Source organism: Podarcis bocagei (assembly GCF_964188305.1).
Source record: "Podarcis bocagei genome assembly, chromosome: 7".
NCBI lineage: Eukaryota > Metazoa > Chordata > Lepidosauria > Squamata > Lacertidae > Podarcis > Podarcis bocagei.
Window position 1 is genome coordinate 69,129,737 of NC_138132.1, and position 27,226 is coordinate 69,156,962.

The 27,226-nt window shown below is 45.1% G+C and overlaps 1 protein-coding gene across 2 annotated transcripts in view; it reads left to right on the plus strand.

Annotated features, from left to right (window-relative positions):
* The window catches only part of LRRC38 (leucine rich repeat containing 38), a 90,795-nt gene that overhangs the window by 56,574 nt on the left and 6,995 nt on the right, over positions 1-27,226 (plus strand). The window lies entirely within an intron of this gene.

Sequence of the window (27,226 nt, forward strand, 5' to 3'; positions counted from 1 at the left end):
GAACTACACCAGATCTTTCTGCCACTTTGGATCAGCTGATGGAGGACAAAGCCTTATGACACAGCAAGCCGACCTCTCCCCGAGGCCATCAGAGAGCTTTTAACAAAGCACTGCCAAAGCATCTAGCATTGCATCTCCCCCCCCCCTTTTCTGAAGCACCTGCTCCTATACAGACACTCGCCTCGCTTCAGTATGTTAAGAGCTGCAATTAGGCCATGGACTCCAGTCCCCCCTGTAATGTTCCATGGGTGCTGGGTTCCCTTAGAGATGTAAGGAGGCAACATTTTCCATTCTTCCCTGCATTCATCCATGCAGCACTGTTTCCATTCTGCTGCAGTTCGTTTACCGCAAAAAGCACCATTCATTTCAACATCGGCTGTGATGTAATTTACATAATTACTTATGTAAATTATACCATCATGTTATTCCATCCCATACATTTCAGTGCAAAGGAAATGCAATGCAAATACAATGGTATTGGGGGAACATAATAGTATATCACCTGCACACTTGAAGCAACAAAAGTGACTAGGTGTTGGGTTCATTATTGGTTTCCAAGGGACAATTAAATGAAAGCTGGCAATTTCTGCTTCTGTTTCCATTTTAGGTAGAATTCCCCAAAGTCATAAGCTCCAATTGTTTCTATATTATACTGTAGTATTTCTATAGTATTCTATGGGATATTCTTTTTTCTAGCAGGGAAAGTTTCTGATTCCTGCTACTTTTCCCTAGGAGAATCCCATGTCCCCATTTTTTCCTTTGGATTTCATGGATTTCATGGATCTCATGGATTTCATGAATTTTAAAATTCAACGCTGAAAAAACAATGACCCTCTTCGCATATATTTCTGTATACATTGAAAATGTGAAGTCTGTCATCACAGCCCCATTGGAGGATTTGTAGTGCCTTGTCACAATGCTGGATTTATAAACTCAAGAGGCAAAGGAAAACTTAGTAATTGCATGGGGTGTGAAAGGGAAGCTCCTGAGAGTAAAGGGTGGAGGGATGGAAAGGGGTTGGGGAGTGGAGCAAGCAGGGGTGCAGCCCCTATTGTATGTGTGTGCGTGCGTGCGTGCACACACACACACACACACACACACTGTCTCTCTCTCACACACAATGGCTAATTGTAGACCAGCCTTCCTGAACCTTGTGCCTTTTAGATATGTTAGGGTATGACTCCAATCAACATCATTCAGAAGAGTTATCTGGAGGGCACCAGGTTGGGGAAGATGATGCAGGCTGTGACTTCTATGTTCATTTTCTATTACTATTATTATCATTATTATTCCACCCTATACCCGAAGGTCTCAGGACGGTTTACATAAAATATAAAATACATAAAATCAAAACAAAACTGGCAACGCAATTAAAAAAAAAGAAAACCCAAAGAGCCAGCATCTTTAAACAGGGTATAGGACATAGATCAAGTCAGGCAAAGGTCTGGTTGTAAATGTTTTTGCCTGGTGCCTAAAGGTGTATAGTGAAGGCACCAGGCGAACTTCCCTGGGGAGAGCATTCCACAGATTTTCTAACAGTATAATAATCACTCAGGGACCTGTCTCCTGTTAAATTCATGCTACTCACCAAAGCTCGCAGATCACACTTCTCCTGTTTAGCAGTACAATCCTATGCGGGTCTACTGAGAAGTAAATCCCATTAGTAATAATAATAATAATAATAATAATAATAATAATAATAATAATAATATAAGTATATTTCTACCCCACCCATCTGGCTGGGTTTCCCCAGCCACTCTGGGCAGCTCCCAACAGAAGTTTAAAAATACATTAAAGCACCAGTCATTAAAAACTTCCCTAAACAGGGCACATTAATTATGTGAATGCAAGAAATGGGCTTCATTTTTAAAATTTAAATTGCATCATTGTTGGGTGATCATCAGGATCAGGACCACAAGGCACAAGGAAGGGGTTCACTTCAAAGTCAGTGAGTATAAGATTGCAGCCTAAATGTCACCAGATCGGGGTCACTGACATGGTGCCCACTGTGGCCATCTGCACCTCCTATGGTGCCTGCAAAAGGTCTCCTCAAAAGATCTCAAAAATCTACAATGCGCAAGTGATTGTTTGTTCTTCTTGCCCCATTCCTGTTCCGATTGACTTGGCCTCTCCTACACTGGACATGCATGGGTTCCATGTCCACTTTTTCTTGGATACCAGGATATGACGCCAACCCTATGAAAGCTCCAAAGAGCTTCTCTCTAGGAGTGTGCCTGGGTGCAGCTGATGTAGATGCCTTTTCCTCACTGACCAGTGACCATGCCCACACTATTTTGTGGCTCTGTCTCCTTTTCTGCCTGTTTAGAAGTGGCAATCAATTTGTTCTATGTAACATATACCACCCTCAAATGGTAGCGATTTTGGGTAATGCTACCACTACTGCCACCTGCAGCACTTTCTCAAAAATCTAATTTTGGCCACTGGTCCAAAAAATTTGGTACTCCCTGCAGCAAAGGTAAATGGACCCCTGACCATTAGGTCCAGTAGTGGCTGACTCTGGGGTTGCGGCGCTCATCTCGCTTTATTGGCCGAGGGAGCCGGCGTACAGCTTCCAGGTCATGTGTCCAGCATGACTAAGCCGCTTCTGGTGAACCAGAGCAGCGCACGGAAACGCCGTTTACCTTCCTGCCGGAGTGGTACCTATTTATCTACTTGCACTTTGACGCGTTTTCGAACTGCTAGGTTGGCAGGAGCAGGGACTGAGCAATGGGAGCTCACCCCGTTGTGGGGATTTGAACCACCGACCTTCTGATCGGCAAGTCCTAGGCTCTGTGGTTTAACCCACAGCGCCACCTGCGTCCCTTCTCCCTGCAGTAGATCCACCCAAACTGATGTGATGGAAGGCACACTGTCACCTGCCTGCCCCAGATGTTGAATGACAGTGGCTTATGAGAGGTTTCTGGTTAGGGATCAAGGAAAAATTCAATTCAGTTCACATTTAAAGGTGAACTTACCACACTTCTTAAAGCAAGATTCAAGCCAAAGCACAGCTGCCTTTTGGAATTTGCACTTCTCCGCATTTTGAAATGCAGTTCTCCAAGATAAATACATTAAAAAGTGTGTATGTATAAAATGCATATATTAGTGGAAATAACATACAAAAGTGAATTATACGGAGAAAAATTGTTTTGCAAAAATGTGTACAAAATTGCACACAAAAAAAGATTTATATTGGGAGAAATTTGCGCAGAAATGCTGGTGAATTTTCGTGAGAACTTCTTTTTAAAAAGTAATAATAATTACAAACTGATGTGAAAATGTGGAGAAATGAACTTGAAATTGGAAAAGTGAGAAACTGATGCAGCCACTGATGCAGAAGATGCTATCTTTCATCATTGTATTTTTGGTGACCCACTTCCTCCTCCTCATCTCCAGACTTCAGTGAAACTGGGGAAATGATGGAAATGCCTTTCCACATTCACTAGTGTCTCATTGGTTCTTGCAAATTAGAAAATTACTGGATCTCCTGGGGCTGACATCTGTATGGGGCCTTTTAAAGGAAGGAAAATATGCTGATGAAATTTATATTCCAGGTCACTTCTCTCATCCACACCCTTCCCAAGTGCTTCTGCCTGCCTGAATTCTCTCCCAGTACTGGAATAATGTCTCTTTATCAATGGAGGATGAAGAGAGGTATATGAGAAGGGAATCCCCCAACTTTCGTATGGTTGAAATGTATAGCCTACCTTAGAAAAATATAAGTTACGGCCACTGCTCTGTCCACTTTTTCCCCCTGACCACACCCACCAATTTGGCTACATAAGCACCATCACTCATGTCTACATTTCAAAAATGATTTTTAGAAAGACACATGGACACTTCTGAATGAAGCAATTCAACTTTCTAAACTCGGAAGGCTCAGGGCAGAGAAAATCGCAGATCACGGGGCTATGAATGACTACTAACCAGGATGGTTATGCTCTGCCTTCCGTTGTCAAGAGGCATTATGCACCTAAAAACCAGCCACTGGGAATCTGCATGTTTGGTCCACAGAGCAAACCAGATGGGATCTGGTGCTGTTGGACTCCGTCTCTTTCCCCTTTATCCAGCCCTGTGTCACCTAAACCATCTACCTAACCTTACGATGTTTATCTGACCAAGCTTAAATGATTCCAGCAACGCAGTCTCAACTGGTAATGACGCAGTCTCAATTGGTAATGAGCCCTGCTGCCCAACGAATATTATATTTTGGAGCACTGTCTTTGATTCGATTCGTTCTAGATTTTCTCTCCTTAGAAAGCAGTCTGTCTCCTCTCATTCTTAGCCTTGACAGACAGAACCACCACCACCATAACAACAACTCCCAGAACCATTCACATCCCGGTTACGTTTTGTTCCTTCTTGTATCTGAAAACGGCAGACACACACCAACACACCAAGGTGTTGTTCCGTTTTCTAAATGTTCACAGCTCCTCTTTATCAAGGAAATAGCTCTTAGGAAGTTTGTGTGGTGACCTGTGGGCTTTCCAATGGTGCATCTAGTTTGGCCGCTGTGAGAACAGGATGTTGGACTAGACAGGTCTCTGGCTTGATCCTGCAGCAGGTCTTTTCTTATGCCACCAGAAAGAAGGAACCCCAATCGCCTTTCTCCTCTCAGAAAGAACATTAGATTCAGCAATCTCTCTGGAATTAGTATTCCCTTGATACTCCGCCATGAGGATCTCCCAATCTGAATTTTAACAGTAGGTGAGAATAAAAAAGGACGAGTTTGAGGGTATTTCAAGGACACAGCAAATGTAGTTACATATACCTAAGCTTAATTCCACTTGGGGATAAGATTATTATGGTTCCTTGGCTGGATGCTAACACCTTAAAAAAAAAAAGACTTCTTGGAATATGTTTTGAATGGGGTTGCAGATCCATTCCAGTGTGAAACCATTTGCTCCTCTGTGTGCTCAGTTCCCCAAAGAAGAACAGCAGCTGATGGCAGGATGTCTGGCAGGACTAAAAATGCCAGCAATCTGGTCTAGTTCGATTGTGTTTTAATATGGGATTTCCTGCCCCCCCCCAGCCCCGGAGCTGGGGTGCCTTCCAATAGTCTTCATACGGAACCAGGGAGTCGTAACTGTGTGTTTGCTGGGAAGCAATGCTCTGTAGAGGAAAATGCTGTTATCCTTGCACAGAAGTTCACGCTAGGTGGCTCCCCGCCCCCTGCAGGGATGCATTGACTCCCCAGCCCAACACAGAACCAGAACCAGGGAATCATGTTTTGGTTTAGTCCGAATTACCAACTAGGATTCAGCTGTGAGTGGGATTTATCGAGCCAGGTTCAGAACCATAAATATGTGTTAACCGCTTCAGAGGATAATGATAATGAATAAGATTTCAACCCAAATGCCTTTCCAGACCATTGGCAGTGTTATAAAAATAATGGATCTCTCATATATATAAATATGAGAACGCCCTCCCATCAGATGTAAAGGAAATAAGCAGCTATCCTATTTTTAAAAGACATCTGAAGGCAGCCCTGTTTTGGGAAGTTTTTAATATTTAATGCTGTACTGTTTTCAATACTCGATTGGGAGCCGCCCAGAGTGGCTGCGAGAACTCAACCAAATGGGCGGGGTATAAATAATAAATTATTATTATTATTACTGTATTATTATTATTATTATTATTATTATTAGCCCCCACTCAAAATAATATTTGATGTTTCCTTTTGGTGATGGTGCCCTAGCCTCTTACTTTTAAATGTAAAAAGAAAGTTTAAAGTTTGAATGTAGATACACCCATTATCCTCTACAAGCTGCATTTATTTACTAGGGTAAATGTGCCCTCCAAAATACAGATACAGTATTTTGGGATGAATACGCTTTGGGTTAAGCATTTTCGGGTTGCGCTCCGCAGCGACCAGGAAGTAAGTTTCGCCGCTTGCACATGCGCAGATGCTCAAAATGACGTCATGCACATGCACGGAAGCAGCAAATCACAACCTGTGCATGTGCAGATGTGCAGACGTGGGTTGCGTTTGCTTCTGGATCCGAACGGGGCTCCGGAACGGATCCCTTTCGCATCCAGAGGTACCACTGTACAGTTGTACCTTGGAAGACTTCCAAAACATTCGGAAACCAAAGTGCAGCTTCTGATTGGCTGAAGAAAGCTCCTGCAGCCAATCAGAAGCTGCAGAAGCCCTGTTGGACGTTCGGCTTCCAAAAATAGTTCACAAACCGGAACAGTCACTTCCGGGTTTGCGGTGTTTGGGAGTCAGTATGTTCGAGAACTAAGCTGTTCGAAAACCAAGGTACTACTGTACTGGGGAAAACAACATACACAATTGCATTATGTTACAGGCAATTGCTTTGCACAACTGTGTATATTAGACAAATATGCACCATATACAAGAATGTATATCGGGAGAAATTCGTACCAAAATGCTGATGAATTTTCACAAGGATACTAATAATTCGCAAACTAACTGATGTGTGAACACGGGAAACTGAAGAGGATTATGGGGGAAATGAGGAACTGTGTGAAATCAGACTGTACAGATTTGCCCATCCTTAGTCTCCACTGTGTGTGTTTCGTGTGTTGTGGAGCGAGGGCTTTGGCTCAGAGGAACCATTAGCATGGTATCCAAACAAGTACTTCATTGGCAAAGTCTCTGAGGAGAGCCTTCATTTGATGGACTCAGCTGTGGTGCTATGAGAGAGTGTTTTCTTTTCTTTTCTCCTTACCTGGAAAGAAAATGTCTCCCAAGGCACTGTAAGGCAGCAGAGATGGTGGTGACGGTGGTGGTAGGGAGAGATAAGCGAAAGAAGGTCAAGGATGAGGGAAAGGAGACACCGCTGTCACACTTCGAGGACTACTTAAACTCTAATTAAAAGTAATGTTAAAAATGCATCAGCCATTAGTAAACAAGGTCACTCTTGCAGCGACTCAAGACATTCCCATAAAAGGCTTTAAATGGTCACCTCTACAAACCACTTAAATAAATATGGCTGGGCTGAAGTGCTGGGCTTGCCCTTGGTAATTTATCTGCATCTCGCCAAAGCAATTTCTTGGGTACAAGAACAGACCTGGCATGCCTGTGTGTCTGTGGCTGAGGATGGGAGGCTGGGGCACCTGTCTCGCTGAGTATCGATATTGACTTTAATTGCAATCTCGTAACTGCAAATTGCAATACAAATTGTTTTAAAATTCAAATTCTGTGAAATTGCTATTGCGTGTGAAGACCCCCCAAACCACCCACAAAATGCAATGGTACCTCAGGTTAAGAACTTAATTCGTTCTGGAGGTTCGTTCTTAACCTGAAACTGTTCTTAACCTGAGGTACCACTTTGGCTAATGGGGCCTCCCGCTGCCGCTGCGCCGCCAGAGCATGATTTTTGTTCTCATCCTGAAGCAAAGTTCTTAACCTGAGGTACTATTTCTGGGTTAGTGGAGTTTGTAACCTGAAGCATCTGTAACCTGAAGCGTCTGTAACTGTAAAGACACAATAGACACAGATTTTAGTTTAAGGTTTTTGGCATTAATTTTGACCACAACTTTATTGATTACAGCATGTGAGTGGTTGCTTAGGCATTGGTTCCAGACTACCTGAACCTGCACGGGTGCAGGAGCAGGACTGACACTGGGTACCACCATATGTCAGTAAGGGAAAGCATCCTGGGTGAGCAAGAAACTGGATTCAATCTCACAGCTCACCCCAGATGCTCCCAGAGGCTCTGGCATGGCCCTAGCCCCTTGACAGGGTTCGGACAAAAGCAAGGCAAGCCCCTGGATTCCTTTAATGGAATTCCCTAGCAGCAGCGATGGAGGGGCAGGCACAACCAACCACAACCCCTCCTCAAAACATTGAACAAAATGCCTAACCACCAACCTTACAAAGTTGTGAGGATTTGCTACACGGTAGGCAAAAATATTTTTTAAAGGGATGCGGGTGGCACTGTGGGTTAAACCACAGAGCCTAGGACTTGCCGATCAGAAGGTCAGCGGTTCGAATCCCCGCGACGGGGTGAGCTCCTGTTGCTCGTTCCCTGCTCCTGCCAACCTAGCAGTTCGAAAGCACGTCAAAGTGCAAGTAGATAAATAGGTACCACTCCAGCAGGAAGGTAAACGGCATTTCCGTGTGCTGCTCTGGTTCGCCAGAACTGGCTTAGTCATGCTGGCCACATGACCCGGAAGCTGCACGCCAGCTCCCTCGGCCAATCAATCAATCAATCAATCAATCAACCAATAGACTTTATTTGCATAGCCGACAGGCCATAGCATCAAAGGACAAACACCAACAAAAATACATTACAAATATAGATACTATAAAATCTTATGACCTATTAAAACCCTAGGTAAAAGCTGGATTATCATTCATCAATGACCCTCTGTCCCATGGGCGGCGGCCTTTTCTCTGATAGATTGTTCCAGGTCGGTTAAGTAAATAGACCAGCCAGATTGCAAGATTATAAATATAAATATAACCTCGGAGGGATGGTCAGGACAGGGAGAAAGGTAATAATAACCAGATGCAGATAAATTAATAATCTCAATACTTAAAACTTGGCAGAGGTAATAAAATAATAATACTAAAACATAATGATAATAATAATAAGATCCTAGGCGAGGAATCCGGGTGATGACACTGATGTCATTCAGATAGCAGCTCTCAGTCTCATTGCTCTCTCGATAAATTTGGCAACCTTCTCTGTTGTCGAGCTGTTCTGGTCGGCTAGGAGTGAGAACAATTTGGCTTCACAAGAGCGGCCCGGGATGGCAGATAGGAGCGGCGTGATGGTCTCGTCCCTGAGATCTTTATATAGGGAGCAAGACAGGAGAACGTGTGACACAGTCTCTACGTAGCCAGCTCCACAGGGGCAGAGCCGGTTCTCGAATGAAATTTTTTGATATCTACCTTCAAGAACAGCTGAGGGTAACATATTTAGTCTGGCCAGTGTGAAGGCCCACCTGAGTTTTGGAATGGTTAAGGTAGACAAATAAGGTGCCCGAAAATCAAAGTGGGAGGGGGGCAGATAAGCGTACCAAGCACTAAATTTCTTAATATAGGCCAGATCATTCTGCTGCTCAATATCCTTCATGTGCTGGTCAATAATGGTTTTTGCCTTGGAGAGACCCATTTTCAGGAGATGCTGTGCTTGGAGGCCACATATAAGTAGTTTTTGATGCACTACTTTGCACCACCAACTTCTATGAGCATCTCGTGCTACTAGAGGTAGTAGTCCGGATGGGTTTAAATTTAAGCGAAGCCAATAGTTGAATGTTCTTAACCAGGTTCGGGTTTCGACAGAGAGGAGGCCAGTCTCCAGCCGTAGGGCCGCATTTGGTGCGCATGGTGGAACGGCTAGAATCTGTCTTAAGAATTTAGACTGGACCATTTCAAGTGTGCAGCAGTGATTTCCCATCCAGATTTGGGCCCCGTAGAGTAATTGCGCCAAGGGTTTTGCTTGAAAGACCTCCAGAGCTGCTGGGATATGTCTGCCCCCCTTCGTAAAGTAAAAGCGAGACAGTATTTTGGCGCTTTGAGATGCTTTTTCCCTAGCATATTTATGATGGGCCTCCCAGACCCCTGTTGACTGGAAAACTACTCCAAGGTATTTGAAAATTTTGACCTGTTCTATTGGCTGATTGTCCATCTCCCATCTGTGATGTCTGTGTCTCCTAGCGAAGACCATGACTTTGGTTTTTTGGTGATTAACCACCAGTTGATCTCTCCTGCAGTAGGCTGAGAATTCTCTTAGTAGCCTTTTGAGGCCTACTTTAGTTCGTGATAAGAGAACCGCGTTGTCCGCATAGAGGAGTGCTGAAATTGATTTTTCGGCCAGTTTGGGGGCATGAAACTCCGGGGATGTTAGGTATCTGACCATGTCATTTATATATAAGTTGAATAAGGCCGGGGCTAAAATACAGCCCTGCTTGACTCCTTTGGTGGCTGGTACAGGGCCAATTAGTTGCCCATTTACTGAGGTTCTTACATATAACTTGGAGTCTTTATGTAGGCTTTTTATCAAGAATAGTAATCTTTTGTCAATGTTGGTAGCATTGAGTTTAGCCCAAAGTTTGACTCGTGAGATCAAGTCAAAGGCCGCCTTCAGGTCAATAAATGCTGCGTATAGAATCCCACGTGTTTTATTGATGTATTTGTCAATGAGGTGTGCTAATACGAAGCAATGGTCTATTGTTGTTCTGCCCTGTCTGAAGCTGGCTTGCTCCTCTGCCAGAACTGCCTCAGTTTCCATCCAGTCAATTAGTTTGATGTGGAGGTGTTTGGCATACAATTTGCTGGGGATAGTAAGGAGGCTAATGGGTCTATAGCTCGCTGGATCTGCCATAGGACCCTTTTTATAGATTGGAATGATTACTGCCTCTGTCCAGCAACCAGGGATTATGCCTGTTGAATCGATGTATGTAAATATTGACGCCATTATAGGAGCCCACCAACTGATATTGTTCTTCATGAGCTCTGCTGGAATGTGGTCTATGCCCGGGGCTTTGTTGTTTTTCAGTTGGGCAATTAGTTTCCCCACCTCCTCTATGGAGACAGGAGGCCAATATGGTAAATTCTCGGAGTAAGCACTTGGATCATTGTGCTGAGCTTTGTCGTCATAGAAGAGGGTTTGAAAATATTTCATCCACTCCTGGGGTTCTAGAGTACATGTGGGACCAATCCGCTCCTGGCCCAGGAGGCCCATAATGGTACGCCAGAAGGAGGTTGAGTCTTTCTCATTCCAGGCCTTCACTAAATTACACCAGGCCAATCTCTCAGCTTTTTGTTTTTTTACCTTTAATAGCTGTTTGTAGTTTCGTCTTAAATAGATGTAAGCCATAAATAGCGAGGGTGCTCCGGTGTTTCTGTAATTCCGATAGGTTGATCTCAGACGTTTCCTTGCTTGTCTACACTCCAAATCAAACCATCTCTCTTGATCCTTTGCCCGCTTTGTAACAGAATTAAGTATCTCAGTTGTTAAGAAGGTCTTTAGTCTTGCTAATAACTCGTTGAACGAGTCCATGGTCTTTTCCCCGGTATTAGCTGATACAATGGCTGTGTAGATGGTCTTCACGTCTTCCGAATGGAGGAGATGAGTTAGCTCTGTATTGAGCATGGGGGTCCATTTAATTCTTCTGGGGGCCAGTGATCCCAGATTAACGATGGGGGTATAGTAAAGGTTAGCTGTGGGTTTGTTAAACGATGGGCCATTGAGCGCTAAAATTAGTGGGAGATGGTCGCTTTCGGTGTTATGTCCCACTTGAAACTTCGACACAGAGTTATAGGCGAATCTTGATATCAGAATATAGTCTATCACACTTCCTCCCATCTTTGAAAAATGGGTATACTCCCCTGGGCGATCCTCTTCCTTACTACCGTTTTGTGCATCGCTTCTCGGCCTTTTGGCTAAGATCAAGTGTAGTATCTCTCCCTCGGCCAATAAAGCAAGATGAGCGCTGCAACCCCAGAGTCGGCCACGACTGGACCTAATAGTCAGGGGTCCCTTTACTCTACCTTTAGGCAAAAACCAAGTGGCACAAGCCAATCAGCCAAATGGCAAGATTCCTACCGGGCCCCTGCTCCAAAACAGATGACCCTTAGACAGGCATAGCAAGGCCAAAAGTACACCCCTAAATAAAGGGAGAGGAGGGCGGGTGATCCGCTTCACGTCACAAGAAAGAGAAACTCTCCAGAGACGTGCAGCAGCTTAAATAGCCCCTCAGCAGCCAATAGCCATCCCAACCAGCCATATTTCTGCCCCAGCAACAGAGGGGCAACCAATGGGGAGTTGTGGCCATCCAAGCTCTTTCGCCCCACAGCAGGGAGGCAGTTTACAGTGATCTCACTGCAACATGTGCCCTCCATGATGGAGGACACGATTTGCAGAAAACAGGCGGGGAAAAATGGTTAAGTGGTCTTTCAGAGTACCTCCTGTACGTAAATAAAGATCTCCACCCCACCGCGCCAGATATGGCCACTTAATCTTGCAGTGCAGCAAAGCCCTTGGTGACTTTCAGCTCATTAGTTAGCTTCTCCAAGGAAACAATATACAGAGTTTTTTTATACCACACGGTCAGTGTAAAGGTCGAGGAATCCTTCCAGTCCTCAGTTATAGCTGGATGGACTTTGAGCAGGAGGAATATGATCAAAGGTTTGAACTTTGTGGGGTTTTGAGTGGACATATATACCAAGACCTTTTCCAGGCGCCATAGGAAGTGCTGGTGGTCACACTGGTCCCAGAAGGTGCCTTCTTGACAACCCTTCAGGCATTTGGGAGCCCCCCAAATCCAGCCTTCAATAAACACACACTCTCTCATGCTGCATTCTGAAAATGCACAAACCTCAAACACGCCCACTAAAGACGAGAAAATCATGGTCATCCACCTCCCCCCAAGACATTCATCTGCTCCATTTAGCTGTCAAAGCACAGGTTCCTGGGTTGTCTTCTGTTAGGCACTTAGTTTTGATGTGTGCTTTCCATGTTTCCTTGTTCAGGTAACTGCAGGCAGGATTTGAGAGCCGCTTCCTCTCCCGCTCAAGAATTCAGGTCTTTATTGCTACATAGCCAAATATATCCCAGATGGTGGGGCTGGAGGAAGGAGATAGTCACTGCAGGCAAAACTACAGCCATGAAAGCACTAAGCAGGATGCATTTTGTTTGTAAACTGCTAGCAGGGGTGCCCGGGTTTGTCCATAAATGGCTACAGATCAAATAGATGGAGCAAGGTTGAAGAAAGAAAGGTTGAAGCATTTGGGATTTTTTAGTAAGGGCCTGTCCACACTTCCTCATGGACTTAATCGGGACAGACGGCAATTTGGGATTTTTCCGAATTGGCATTTGCTTGATTTATCACTCAAGAGCAGGTTTTCTTTGAGAAAGGAGAGGTGCAAGGGGGAACTGGCTCAGACATGGGGCATGCAATAGTGCAGACAAGCCCTTAAGAGGCAACATGATAGAAGTTTATAAAATTATGCATGCAAGGAGAGAGGGGCTAGAGAAATATTCTTCTCCCTTTCTTATAGCACTAGAGCTCATGGACATTCTAGAATACGACATGGACATTCTAGAATAGAATCATAGTATCATAGAATTGTGGAGTTGGAAGGGACCACAAGGGTCATCTAGTCCAACCCCCTGCAATGCAGGAAACTTTTGCCCAGCGTGGGGCTCAAACCCACAACCCTGAGATGAAGAGATGCATGCTGAACCAACTGAACTATCTCTCTCTCATCCAAGGAAGCTGAATGTTGGAAGAGTCAGGATAGTGGTTAATTTGTTCTTAATTTCATAAAGAAAACACACCACTTGATTTAAAAAACACACCCCAAAGTGATTTTTCAAAAAGATAAAATGAGAAAACCAAGATTTATTATTATTATTATTATTATTATTATTATTATTATTATTATTATTATTATTATTATTTACAACAGTACAGTGGTACCTCGGGTTACATACGCTTCAGGTTACAGACTCTGCTAACTCAGAAATAATACCTCGGGTTAAGAAATTTGCTTCAGGATGAGAACAGAAATCGTGCTCCGGCAGCGCAGCAGCAGCAGGAGGCCGCATTAGCTAAAGTGGTGCTTCAGGTTAAGAACAGTTTCAGGTTAAGAACGACCTCCAGAACGAATTAAGTACTTAACCTGAGGTACCACTGTACTTTAAAACATGCAGAATTTAAAATACTAAAACATGCAGCATATAAATCTACAGACCTCTCTTCCACAGGAGGCAGCAATGGCCGTCAACGCAGATGGCTTGAAAGAGGATTAGGCAAGTTTCATGGAGGAGAGGGTTTCCAGTGGCTACATGCTAGGTAAGGGACCTTAGCCTGAGGATCCTGGAGATCTTCAGTTGATTACTGAGATAGATAGACTAGCGTGGTGACTCAGTAAAAGGCGTGTTCTTTAGCTCCTTTTTAAAAAGCTCCTCAGAACAATGAAGAGTGAAATCTTGCTTTATTTTTAAGGGGAAACACCACGGCTCTGAGCAGAGCATCCGATTTGAATTCAGAAGGTCCCAGGTTTCATACTTGACATCTCCAAGTAGGGCTGAGAGAGCCCCCTTTTTGAAACCCCAGAAAGCTGCTGCCAGCTAGATGGAGCAAAGGTCTGACTCAGTACAGTGGTACCTCGGGTTAAGTACTTAATTCGTTCCGGAGGTCCGTACTTAACCTGAAACTGTTCTTAACCTGAAGCACTACTTTAGCTAATGGGGCCTCCTGCTCCCACCGGGCCGCTGGAGCCTGATTTCTGTTCTCATCCTGAAGCAAAGTTCTTAACCTGAAGCACTATTTCTGGGTTAGTGGAGTCTGTAACCTGAAGCGCATGTAACCTGAGGTAACACTCTATAAGGCTGCTTCTGAAATCCCCATGTTTCTCAGTTCCCTGGGCTCCAATGCCCTCAGCAGAAATGCTGGAGGCGTCAATGTGGGGTTTTCGTGGAGGCAGCAGTTTGTGGAAGGCTCAGCCAGATTCAGCGAGCAGATCACACACAATTCCTGCCCCTTACACAGAAGTAGAGATGAATGGTCTTTCCCACCACCACCAGTTCCATGCTTATCTTTCCTTTCACTTGCTTTGCTCTGCTTTCCATTCCTCACAAATTTCAGTTTCACTAGAAAGGCAATTCAGGAATGTGAAGAAAGTGAACTTTGCCCATGCCCAGGCCCAGGCCCCTTCTCCCTTCTCCTTCTTCTAAAGAAATCCCGTTCTTTACAGGACAGGAATTTGCACTTCCAATCTTAGCTGTTGCCAATTAAAGTTCAAGCTGAGTCGATGCCCTCCAGGTTTTCTGAGGCGCTACCTTTTTGGTGCAGAAAACCCTCCTGTAAACGAACAGACAAGTGGCGAGAGCATTACAGATAGGTCACTTCTGTTATTTTGGTCCTGGGTTGCACATTATCTAATGATTTCAGCCCAGAGGGCACAGTCACATGCTTGTGCTGTGCAAATCTCATCTCCTCACTTTTTTTGTGTGGCCTTGTTTGAAGGACACTGAACACTGTGTCGCCCACCCAGTGTTGGCGGGGCTGTCCATAGCTTCCAAAACTCCCTTTTGGAAGACCATGGTTCTGTGGCGTGCAGAGCTAGCTAGTAGAAGCTTTGGTGAGGCCCTGGGACAAGATGGTGGTCATATGTTTCCATTTCTGTGAGGCCACACATGACCCTGCTATCACGGTCCATATAGTCAGCTGTTCCAGCCCTATTTAGAAGTGTTATTTGTGCATTCTCCTAATGTCATAGAATCATAGAACTGTAGAGTTGGATGCAGGACTCCCAGCTGAAGAATCCCTGACAGATGGCCATCCAACTTCAGACCCCCCCCCCCAAGTGTTCCGATTCCTAGGGACAGTCCCAGAATCACAGAAGCCATCTTGGTTTCTGATTTGATTCCAGAAGCTCCCGTTTTTGGTACCCATTATTTCTACTAAAGAAATGTTGGAGGATATGGAATAGGAACTCCTTCTTTTTGCTGGAGAAATGTTGGAGGGGATAGAATAAGATGTCCCTATTTTCATTGGAGGGGATGGAACAGGATGTCCTATTTTCACCTGAGAAATGGAGGGGATGGTAACAGGACATCCCTATTTTTCACCTGGGACGCAGGTGGCGCTGTGGGTTAAACCACAGAGCCTAGGACTTGTTGATCAGAAGGTTGGCAGTTCGAATTCCCGTGATGGGGTGAGCTCCCGTTGCTTGGTCCTTGCTTCTGGCAACCTAGCAGTTTGAAAGCACGTCAAAGTGCAAGTAGATAAATAGGTACCGCTCTGGTGGGAAGGTAAACGGCGTTTCCGTGCGTTGCTCTGGTTCGCCAGAAGCGGCATAGTCATGCTGGCCACATGACCCGGAAGTTGTACGCCGGCTTCCGCAGCCAATAAAGCGAGATGAGGCTGCAACCCCAGAGTCGGTCACGACTGGATCTAATGGTCAGGGGTCCCTTTACCCTTTACCTTATTTTTCACCTGAGAAATGTTGGAGGGGGTAGAGTAGGACGTCTCTACTTTCATGGAAGGGGGATAGTATTAGGATGTCCCTATTTTCACCAGAGAAATGTTGGAGGTGATGCAACTTCTGTTTAAAAACCTCCAATGAAGGAGATTTCAGTACTTTCCAGTGTCAAATGCTGTTCTCCAGGCCTCACTCTCTGGCCATTGGGATTGTCCCCAGGCACCACCCTCTCTGGAGCCCCGCCCTCTCTTCCCAGGCTCCGCCTCCTCACTGGCCCTGCTTTACATCCTTCTTGAGTATTTTGACATGGGTGGAATGTGTCCTTGAACTCTCAACAGGCTTCTTCCTTGCCTGAACAGAGGGTAGAGAAGAGGCTGTGAGTTGGCATCACTCCACCCACTTTGGCCTAACCCCACCATTGGCATGTGGCCCTTGGAGGTGTTTCTAAAAAGGAATGGGCCCTTGAGCTAAAGAAAGTTTCCCTGCTTGTGAGGCTTATTGCAGTGAAATACTGTACGATCACTCTTGTATGCTTTGGATTTTATCATTACCGTTGGCTGCATTTCTAAGTGAGCTGGACTGGGATTTGTAACATGTGTCACAAAGCCTCTTTGTAGAGGGCTTCCTCAAAAAGCGGATTATATATCCCTCACATTTTTTTTTTAAAAAGAGAGAGAAATAAATGAAGGTTGCTTTTCCTGCACTTGTTTTCACCAATGTGCACAATGTGTGATGCGAAGTTTGTGGGTGCAAGCGAGCTGACAGACCTGCAAGCTGTTTGTTTTTATTTATGCACGTATTTTTAGATTAAATTTCTATACTGCTCTTCATCCGAGAACCACAATACAAAACCACAAAGTTATATAACATAGTCAAAAAACAAAAATCCCCACCCCCAGTATTTATTTTGTTTGCAAAGTGTTCAGTGGCACAGGAGACCTAATGAGATCCACTAGGCCTCTCCATTTGGTTTGTGGAGCCATTTTGGATGGGCCAGTTAAAAGTGTGCTTGAGGCAAAACAAGGGGTTGCTGTAGGACTCAGGGCACCAACTTGGACTCTTGACTGTGGGTGACAGGATGCCATGACATTGCGCTGCGTGTGGGCGTGCAAGTGCCATTTAAAAAAACAACTGGTCTGGGCCTGCGCTTCTGGGACCTGTGCTTCCACCACAGGGCCTCAGAGGCCCCAAGGCAGATGCTATTTCATGGTGAGGTGGAAAGCGAGGGGGGGGGTATCAGCAGCAGGGTAGCAGTGGGATGGCATGTGGCAGGGGTGGTGGGAATACATGGCAGCAGTGGCGAATTGGAGCGACCAAAGATTGTGGATGCCCGGGCCCCCAGGGCTCCCTGCAGTTGGGGCCATTGGTAGGATTGTTCGTGGGTACTCCCAATCTAGAGTGGCCCTCAAACTCTGGGGCTGACCTAGATAAGAGCACTGAATTGATAGAATCACGGAATTGTAGAGTGGGAAGGGGCCGCCAACGGTCGTCTGGTCCAACCCCATGCAATGCAAGAATCGCAGCTAGAGAATCCCTGGCAGGTGGCAATCCATCTGCTGTTTGAAAACCATTGATAGAGAGTCCATCACCTTCTGAGGTACAGTAGTACCTTGGTTCTCAAACACCGAAAACCTGGAAGTAGGTGTCCCGGTTTTCGAAAGTTTTTCGGAACCCAAATGTCTGATGCAGCTTGCGGCTATTGTTTCCGGGATCCCTGCACCAATCAGAAGCTGTGCCTTGGTTTCTGAACATTTTGGAAGTCAAACAGACTTCTGGAATGGATTACGTTTGAGAACCGAGGTACCACTGTATTTGGCACTTTCATTTTTGCTATTTGTTTTGCTATTTGTTTTTGAGGCTTTTCCGGTTAATTTGTTTTTGTGTCTGGATGGAACCCAGTTCAGCTACTGATTGATTGATTGTGTGACTGCGGAAATGGATAAAAGCCCCCCATCCAAACAATGACTATCATCAGTGCAAGTAAGAAAAAAAAATAATTTTAATTTTTATAATCTACAATACTGTCTTATTTATTTTATAGTACAGTACATTGATTATTGCTTTCATTTTATGGATCAATGGTCTCGTTAGAGAGTAAAATTCATGTTAAATTGCTGTTTTAGTGATTGTTTTTAAAAGTCTGGAACAGATCAATCTGTTTTGCATTACTTCCTATGGGAAAGCGCGCCTTGGTTTTGCAGCACTTTGGTTTTGGAACAGACTTCCGGAACGGATCAAGTTTGCGAACCATGGTACCACTGTAGTCTGTTCCACTATCCAACAGCTCTTAACTATCAGAAAATTATTCGCAATCTTCTTTCTCGTAATTTGAATCCATTTGTTTGGGTCCGCCCCCCCCCCCAAGCAGCAGGAAACAGTATAACTGATTGTTCGCATGCTCATGTTGTTGGGGAAAGGGAGAAAGAGGTGAGACCTGTCCACCCCAGTACCATATGTTTAATCTGGGTTTAAGCATGGCTGAGCATGTGGTCAGGGAGTGAGGAAAGAGGGCAGCTCTGTGCCTCCTCTTTCTCCCACAAAGCACAAAGACAGAATCATAGAATTATGCAGTTCATCAAATCCCCTGCTATACAGGAATCACCGCTAAAGAAGCCCTGACATATGGTTTGTTAATTCAGTGAGTTTACTTTGAGTAGGACTTAGTTGACTGCAACTTTTGCTGTACTGCTCCCCCCCCCCTTTTTAAAAGGTAATACAGTGGTACCTTGGGTTAAGTACTTAATTTGTTCCGGAGGTCTGTACTTAATCTGAAACTGTTCTTAACCTGAAGCACCACTTTAGCTAATGGGGCCTCCTGCTGCTGCCGTGCCGCTGGAGCACGATTTCTGTTCTCATCCTGAAGCAAAGTTCTTAACCTGAAGCACTATTTCTGGGTTAGCGGCATCTGTAACCTGAAGCGTATGTAACCTGAAGCGTATGTAACCCGAGGTACCACTGTACTTTAGTAAAGGGATTGATTTGTGAATCTCTCCAGACTGGACTTTGTTTCTGCTGGCACTTCGTTTTGTTTACAAATTCTTAAGACCGGTTCCAAAGTTTTATACCAACTTGTGGTGCATCGATGGGAAATACAGGTTTTCGTAATGCATTTTGGGGGTCTCTGGAGAAGTAAATAAAAAGCAATGAAATGAAAAGAAAAGAAAAGCAGAACAATGTAATCACTTCAGAAGTCATCCTGGTGAGTTTGCAACTCTAAAATCCTGATAGCAATTTAGAGGAGGCAAATGAAGCATCCTTAAGAATGTAAGATGAGCCTGCCGGATCAGGCCCATCTGGTCCAGCATCCTGTTCTCACAGTGGCCAATCAGATGCCTGGCAAACTTTCCCCTCTTGCGGTTTCCATCCTTAGCTTTATGCCCTTGTGTTGGCTCTAAAGGAAAGAGGAAGTCTTTTCTTCTGCCCTTGGAGAACTGGCCCCCATCAATTTGGAAAGCGGGTGACTTTCTGTCCCATGTAATGTTTCACGAATCTGTCCGGCCAGGAAATGACATTATTAACTCCAGGATAGTGTGGCTTCGCTTCAAAGGGTCTCCCAAATCCCGGTGTCTCTGCAGTGGCTGAAACGTCATGTCCCAGATGCTTTACTTAGCCAGCACCAAAATTCCTTGTAATTAGATTTTCAGGACCTTTGCTAGAGTTGCAATACAAACTGCAACTGTTTGAAATTTGAGGCTGGGACTGGGGGTGATGCCAAAATTCCAGGAGGTAGGACACCCAAATGCATGCAGCTAACTGGAAAAAAATTGAAAGAAGTATGTGACCTCGACCACCAGGAATGGTTCTGAAATGCTCGGCTGAATCACTCGCTGGATTTGGGAGTAACTGGGCTTCTTTCTTAAGTTGAACCAATGCACTGAAAAAGTATTCATTTTACACACCCACCCACCCACCCACCCACCCATGAATGGGCGTCTGATGGCAAGGCAAGAGGGCAGGAGGGGAGAGATACAGGCTCCTTCCAAACCACATGTTTAACTAGAGAGGGTTATTAATGCAATTAAAACCCATTTGATGCATATTTAAAGCACATGACTTACCCCATAGAATCCTGTAATCTGTAGTCTGTTAAGGGTGCTGGGAATTGTAATTCTGTGAGGGGGAAGCTACTGATCCCAGTACTCATTAGGATAAATCACATGCTTTAAATGTGTGTTGAAGGGGCTTAAAATACTTTTAATATCTTTAAAAGGGTAAAGGGACCCCTGACCATTAGGTTCAGTCGTGACCGACTCTGGGGTTGCGGCGCTCATCTCGCTTTATTGGCCAACGGAGCCGGTGTACAGCTTCTGGGTCATGTGGCCAGCATGACTAAGCCACTTCTGGTGAACCAGAGTAGCGCACGGAAACGCCGTTTACCTTCCCGTTGGAGTGGTACCTATTTATCTACTTGCACTTTGACGTGCTTTCAAACTGCTAGGTGGGCAGGAGCAGGGACAGAGCAATGGGAGCTCACCCCATCGCGGGGATTAGAACCACTGACCTTCTGATCGGCAAGTCCTAGGCTCTGTGTGTTGAATGGTTTCTTTAAATGTAAAGGTTCATCATTGTTCCACTCCATGTGTATGTCTTTAAGGGGCCAGAGCAAGGGCCAGAGGAAGATAACGAGACCCAGCTTTACAGCTGTGAAACATAGCAGGTGCTGCTGAGTTGTATTTGATTAAGGCGTGTCAGCATTTGGGTAGAGTATATAAGGAGCAGCACCTAGCTCTCCCATTACCCTGGGGGATGGGTTGGTGGTTGGGTCATGTTTGTTTGTTGGTGTATTTAGTGTAAATGGAGTTTTTGTTTTTCTTATTAAAACCTTCTTTAAGTTATTTTTGAGTCCTTTCCTTTTAATGCATGCTCTCCCCAGCAAGCTCTCTGCAGCGTCACTATACTGCAAAAAGCCAACATCTTTGGATATGGGCCCAGCTGCTGAGTGGATGACTGCATATTTTTGGACTCTGAGAAAGGTTTGAAAACTCCTTCTCCTGTTAGCGTAGTTTTTGTGGGTCTGGAAGAGTTCCAGAATGGTTGACCGGGTTCCTGAAGCTGAGAAGGCTCTGGTCTTCCCACAGCTAACAAATGAGAACTATAGTTTATGGTCTTTTCGGGTGGAGGCGCTTTTGACCTCTAGAGAAGTATGGACCTATGTAACTGATGACCCTCCTGACCCTGTAACTAATGCTTGGTCGAAAGGAGATGCGAAAGCCAGGGCGATAATTAATTTGGCAGTCAGCGACCAGCAAGTAGTCTATATAAGAAATAAGAAAACTGCCAAAGAAATGTGGGACAGTCTTGCAGCAGTGCATGTTAGAAAAGAGTCAGCGTCTGCATTGACGTTTTTCAAGCAGTTGTACCAGACGAAGTTGCAGCCTGGTGGTGATTTGGCAGCACACTTGAGACGTCTGGAGGCAATACGCGGCGAGTTAATTCGAAGGGACATGGAGATACCTGATATTCAGTATGTTTTTATCATTCTATGTTCCCTTAATGAGGACTTTGATGGTATAGTTAGCCAGATATCTGCCGTTCCACCAGCACAATTAACTGTGGAAGGGGTAACGGCAAGATTAATGGGCGAGTTGGATAGAAGGGAGGCTTGTGCCATAAGCACTCCTGTTTCCAGAAAGAATGAGGAACGCCATATGCAAACCTGTGGTGATACAACTGCATTTAAAGCTGCAAAGCGTTGTTGGTTCTGCAATAAGCAAGGACATTTTGCAAGGGACTGCAGATCCAAAAGAAAGCAAAGTACTCCCAAGCCTGTTTCTGTTCGTCAATCACGGTCGTCAGCCCAGCAGCCGGCATCGTATAGTAGGGACAGAAACGAGCCGCGGGCTTTTCATGCTCGGACTACAGATCGTAAAAGAATTAAAGATGCCAAGTGGAAGTCTTTTGTTATCGACTCAGGAGCGTCTCAGCACGTCTGCAGTGATCGAAGCTTGTTTATTTCTTTCGAAGAGGAAATTGGTAATGTACATTTAGCCAATTCACAAGTCCTGCAGTCGTTTGGCAGGGGTACCGTTAAACTTGACTCTTTAAACATTACAATAGCGAACTGCATTTACTGCCCGTCAGTGGACAATTTATTATCAGTAAGGTGTTTTGCTCGTCAAGGCATAACTGTGCGTTTCTTAAAGTCTATGTGTGAGTTTTTCGAGGGGAACAAACGTCTATTGTATGCCCGGGAATCAGATGGTTTATATAGACTGTATTTTCGCACCTACTCCCAATCGCCTATAAATTGCAGAGAAGCACAGTCCAGCCAGGGGTTGAGGAATGTAAGGCCACATTCTGGGTGTGTCCACATGGCGCACAGAATTCTGGGACACCTGAATTTTGCTGATGTAATTAAGACACAGAATATTGTCAATGGCCTCAACTTAAAACCATGTAAATTCTTTATGCAGTGTCTATCCTGTTGCAAGAATAAGATTAAGGTTGCACGCAAGGGTAGGTGCTCAGATAGGAAAGTAACTGAGCCATTTGAGCGTGTACATTGTGATTTAGTTGGGCCACTCCCATCATCATTAGGAGGTTCTAAGTACTGGCTTACTCTCATAGACCAGTATAGTAGATATTGTTGGACTTATGCAATAGCTGAGAAGTCCCAAGCATTTGAGAAGTACAAGGTTTTTTGCAACTGGGTAAAAATGCATTTTAACAAACCTGTTAAGAACCTGTTTTCTGACCGGGGCGGGGAATTTGTTTCTGAGGATTTTGAGAAATTCCTGGAAGCGCAGGGGACTACTCATGAGTTATCTTGCCCCCGAAGTCCCTGGCAAAATGGGCTTGTTGAAGTTGTGCAGCGTGACCTGCAGGCAGGGGTTAAAACTTATCTGCACGATGCTAATCTGCCCAAAGACTTTTGGGCTGAAGCGCTCCATGCCTTTTGTTATGTTAGAAATCGCAGTTATCATTCTGGTTTAGATGTCACCCCCTATGAGAAGCTGTTTAAAAAACGCCCTAATCTGAAATACCTACGTATTTGGGGTTCAGATGTAATTATGCATTATCCTGCTAAGCAGAAATTGGGTGAACGTAGTGTTCAGGGAAAATTAATGGGCTACCAGCAGGGGGCGTACAGAATTTACATACCAGCAACTGGCAAATTTCATATTACCAGAAGCATGATACAAACTGTAAATTGGAATGGGGTTGCTGTTTTCCAAGATACTGATGGTATAAATGATACTGAGGAAGAAGAGGGAGAAGCAGCAGCAGCAGGAGAAAATGGTGCTTCTGAATTAATGGGGAAAGACAAAAAGCCTGTTGAATCTGATAATTTGTTTGATTTAAAGTCACAGGCACCCGAGGGGAGGTTAGATTCTCTTGAGTTTTCTGACCGTGAGCTTAGCCTACAGGCACCTCTTCAGTCTGACAATGATGATTTACAACCTGAAACTAGTAGTTCACTCAGTCCCATTAAGTCTGAGGAGTCTGACTCTCCTTCCGGACTGAGACGTTCAGATAGAAAGAGGCAGAAGCCACAACGTTTCGCAGATGAACATTTTAATACTGTGTATGCCAATAAGGTGGTTTTTGAGCCAAAAAGCTACAATGATGTTCAGAATTTACCTAAGCACCAAGCTGTAAATTGGTATAAAGCTATGAACTCTGAGATAGCTTCTTTAAAAGAACATAACACTTGGTCTCTTGTACCACAAACCCCAGATATGAGACTTATTGATTCAAAATGGGTTTATAGAGTTAAAATGAATGACAAAAATGAAGTTGTAAGGTACAAGGCAAAAATAGTTGCTATGGGTTTTCAACAAATTCCAGGCGAAGATTATGATTTGTGTTATTCACCAAGTGTAAAATATGAAACAATTAAGCTTTTGTTAAAAGATGCTTCACAGTGTGGAAAAACCCACTATGCAATGTTTCTCTGCTCTTAATAGAGTGGTAATGTACCTTAAACATACCAAACATTATAGGTTGCAGTTTACATCAAGTATTGACAAAGGTTTTGAAATTTTCTGCGATGCATCTCATGCAGTGGAGCAAAATAATTGCAGGGGTGTGTCTGGTATGGTGTTTTGTTATAACGGTTGTCCATTTGAATGGAAGTCCCAGACACAAACCATTATTTGTCTCTCTACAACAGAGAGTGAATTATGTGCATGCGTTCAGGCCACTCGTGATGTAGAATGGTATCTGCAAGTATTTGCAGACCTACAGATGCAAGTAACACTACCAGTAAGAGTTTACCTTGATTCCCAGAGTGGGCTTGCTATCCTGTGTTCAGAGACCAATACGCAGCGCACTAGAGTCTTAAGATTACGTTTAGAATTTGTAAAGAAACTAATTACTGATGAAATGGTTGTATTTAAATATGTTCCAGGTGACAATCAAATTGCGGACATTTTTACTAAAGCACTTCCAAAGGTTACACATGAAAAACATGTACAAAGTATGCTTTATGTTTTTGTTCCACAATGATGAACCGCAGGGGAAATGTTGAATGGTTTCTTTAAATGTAAAGGTTCATCATTGTTCCACTCCATGTGTATGTCTTTAAGGGGCCAGAGCAAGGGCCAGAGGAAGATAACGAGACCCAGCTTTACAGCTGTGAAACATAGCAGGTGCTGCTGAGTTGTATTTGATTAAGGCGTGTCAGCATTTGGGTAGAGTATATAAGGAGCAGCACCTAGCTCTCCCATTACCCTGGGGGATGGGTTGGTGGTTGGGTCATGTTTGTTTGTTGTATTTAGTGTAAATGGAGTTTTTGTTTTTCTTATTAAAACCTTCTTTAAGTTATTTTTGAGTCCTTTCCTTTTAATGCATGCTCTCCCCAGCAAGCTCTCTGCAGCGTCACTATACTGCAAAAAGCCAACACTGTGGTTTAACCCAAAGCGCCACCCGCATCCCTCTAAATGGGTATTAAGCTCTAATTAAACACTGTGCAAGGCTCCCGAACTGGTTTGGGGCCTAGATATGGGTTGCGTCAGGGCCACTCTAAAGCCATAGGGTTTTTTTTGTGGGGGAGGAGAGGACTTCCATATTTTCACAAACATGTGCATTTCTATGCATGCTTTACCCTAGTGCAGGGGTGGAGGAAGGGGGGACGGTGGGGGCAGTCTGCCCTGGGTGCCCTCACTGAGGGGGGTGACATTCGGTGCACTGCCCACCTGCGACTCCCAAGCCTACCCCGAGCCATCGGGGGAAGGGGCGGAGTTGCGCCGCCTTACCGGCAGCCTTCCCCCTTCATTTTGACAGCTCGGAGGAGGCTTGGGAGTCGCAGGTGGGTGGCACACCATTGGCCACTGCTTCCAGGCTGCTTCCTGTGGAGGGGGGAAGCCTCCCCAGAGCTGTCAAAAAGAAGGGGGAAGGGAGGAAGGCTGCTGGCAAAGTGGTGTGGCTCATCCCACCCCACCCAGGAAGCAGCCTGCCATGGGCTGCTCGCTCCACCCCAAATGGGCGTCTCGTCCCCTGGGATGCTTGCTGTGGGTGCCACCCCCCTGGGATGCTTGCCCCGCCCCATGGCCTCACCCCTAGGTGCACATCATGTGCGCCGCTCTGGGTGCCAGAGCAGCTAACTCCGCCTCTGCCCTAGTGTATTCATTATTTGACTGGAGAACCGCATTGCAAAATTTGGAGAAGTGTGAATTTCAAAGGATGGCTGTGGTTTGGTTCCTGTATTGTTTCAGAAAGTGTGAATTACGTAACTTTGGCTTTAAGTGCAAGCTGAACCAAATCTCCCACCCATCACTACTTGGAATGGAGGCCAGATTACTTCACATTCTGTTACTCCCAAGGTGTGTCAGGAAGCAGGCGTGCCAGCTAGGGGGGCTGAGACAATTTGCCCCACCCCCCATCATAAGAAGAGCGCTGGGCCCCCTCAATATTGAGTGGTAATGTCATATGTGCCACGTCAGCAAGTCACATGACTTGGGCCCCCTCTATAGCGGGGGCAAGTCGGCTCGTCTGCTGGGAATGCACCCAATAGGAAGCTCTTTCCATAGCTTCCCGTCAATGGCAGGGGCAATGGGCCTCCGGAGGCAATGTGCCAATTTGATTATTTCTGCAGATAGGAAGAGCGAAGCTGAAACCCCAATAAACTCCAGCAGCATCTGTCAGCAAAGCAGGCGGCTAAGCTGAGGCAGCATCTGCCTTATGTTCTTCTGATCCCTCTGGTTGTCCTTGGGATCGGGCAAGAGCATGAGGTCTGACACCACTCCTGCTACCATAGGATGCTCTGCGCAATCAGGAAAGGCGATCAGTGGCAGAGGAGATGCTCTATAGGCAGAAGATCTTTCATTCAATCCTTGGTTTTGCAAGCTAATATTACCAACATTTCCCTGATGAAAATAGGGATGGATGGCAGGGGGATGGGGGTGGCGCTGTGGGTTAAACCACAGAGCCAAGGACTTGCCGATCAGAAGGCTGGCGGTTTGAATCCCCGCGACGGGGTGAGCTCCCATTTCTCGGTCCCTGCTCCTGCCATCCTAGCAGTTCAAAAGCACATCAAAGTGCAAGTAGATAAATAGGTACCGCTCCAGTGGGAAGGTAAATGGTGTTTCCCTGCGCTGCTCTGGTTCGCCAGAAGCGGCTTAGTCATGCTGGCCACATGACCAGCTGTACGCCGGCTCCCTCGGCCAATAAAGTGAGATGAGCACCGCAACCCCAGAGTCAGTCACGACTGGACCTAATGGTCAGGGGTCCCTTTACCTTTATTCTTCTTCTTCTTCAACAACAACAATTTTATTATTTATACCCTGCCCATCTGACTAGGTTGCCCTAGCCACTCTGGGCAGCTTCCGACATATATAAAAACATTCAATATTTAAAAACTTTGCTATACAGGGCTGCCTTCAGATGGCTTTGTTGTTGTTTAGTCGTTTAGTCGTGTCCGACTCTCCGTGACCCCATGGACCAGAGCACGCCAGGCACTCCTGTCTTCCACTGCCTCCCGCAGTTTGGTCAAACTCATGCTGGTAGCTTCGAACACTGTCCAACCATCTCATCCTCTGTCATCCCCTTCTCCTTGTGCCCTCAATCTTTCTCAACATCAAGGTCTTTTCCAGGGAGTTTTCTCTTCTCATGAGGTGGCCAAAGTACTGGAGCCTCAGCTTCAGGATCTGTCCTTCCAGTGAGCACTCAGGGCTGATTTCCTTAAGAATGGATAGGTTTGACCTTCTTGCAGTTCATGGGACTCTCAAGAGTCTCCTCCAGCACCATAATTCAAAAGCATCAGTTCTTCGGCAATCAGCCTTCTTTATGGTCCAGCTCTCACTTCCATACATCACTACTGGGAAACCATAGCTTTAATTATACAGACCTTTGTTGGCAAGGTGATGTCTCTGATGG